We start from the raw sequence: 1,165 nt of genomic DNA on the forward strand, positions 1-1,165 counted from the left end.
AATGTAGGATTGACATGAAATTCTTAAAGAAAAACTAAAATGACCGAAAAATGGGCTGAAATGATTTAAATAAATAAAAAGTAAATGACTTAGAATGACTTTAATGAACTTCAGGATGAATTTAATAACCTTAAGAATGACTTGAATGCTTAAAAAACAACTGGAATCCTTCAAAAACAACTTGAATGGCTTTGAGACTGACTGACTGGTTGTAAAGTGGGTGATCATTTTACATTAAATTAATACAGAAAAGTGACCCCCCCACTTTATATCAGAAAGTAACAAACATAAGTACAGCATGTAGTAAGAACAGATACTACACGTTGATCTTGGCCAAAAGGCCAAGAAAAGGGTATATATTTGCTCCCCCACTGAGCAAATTAGGCACAAGGCCGATTTTTAATGTGAGGAGTGAAGGGGAAATGGGGACCAACTCCCCGGGGAGTAAGGGAGCTGGATAGTGACAATTGGTATGAAGGATTGCCCCTACATTGACAAGGTCTTATATGTGGGGCTGCCCAACATATGGTCTTTGCTTGCAGTATCTGCCAGAACAGATACTACACTTTGATCTTGATATATAATTTATTTCGTTAAAATGAAAATTACAATAAACATAATTCAATGTAAAATTAAAATAAATTAAAAGCAAAATTCAAGTTTAGAAAACAAATTTAGGCACAAGGCTCTATAAGATCTGGGAGGGTGAGTGTTGCAGGGTCTTTATTACTAAAGTGAAAATGGAGTCTTTGGCGACTTTACTCTTAACTGGCAACATTTACCACACTACCTCATTCACTCTGTGGACTCTAAACTAACTAATGAAAACCCCAGCGTTTTTGCAAAGAAGGATATATATACAATTTCTGTGTGTGTGTGTGTGTGTGTGCGCAAAATTTTTTTTTTTTTTTATTAAATGTGTGCGTGTGAAAAAAGTTCAATTCATTAGAAAAAAGTTAAATTCATTATCTTGGCCAAAAGGCCAAGAAAAGCTTAAAAAGCTAAGAACAGCATCTATTAACAGACCTTTGATCTTAACCAAAAAGGCCAAGCACACAAGTGTTACCGACAGACCGACTTACAGAATCGCTTGCACACGACTAAAAACCGACTGCATCTCATTTGCATATTTCCACCCAACTCTTGTTAGCTTACGTGATCACCA

General features: G+C 35.7%; 1 pseudogene; it reads right to left on the minus strand.

Annotated features, from left to right (window-relative positions):
* Positions 1 to 215: 215 nt before the first annotated feature.
* On the minus strand, positions 216 to 354 carry LOC145249823 (U2 spliceosomal RNA; annotated as a pseudogene).
* Between the last annotated feature and the right edge of the window lie 811 nt (positions 355 to 1,165).

This window comes from Euprymna scolopes, chromosome 28 (assembly GCF_053919585.1).
Source record: "Euprymna scolopes isolate OS-2025 chromosome 28, ASM5391958v1, whole genome shotgun sequence".
Lineage (NCBI taxonomy): Eukaryota > Metazoa > Mollusca > Cephalopoda > Sepiida > Sepiolidae > Euprymna > Euprymna scolopes.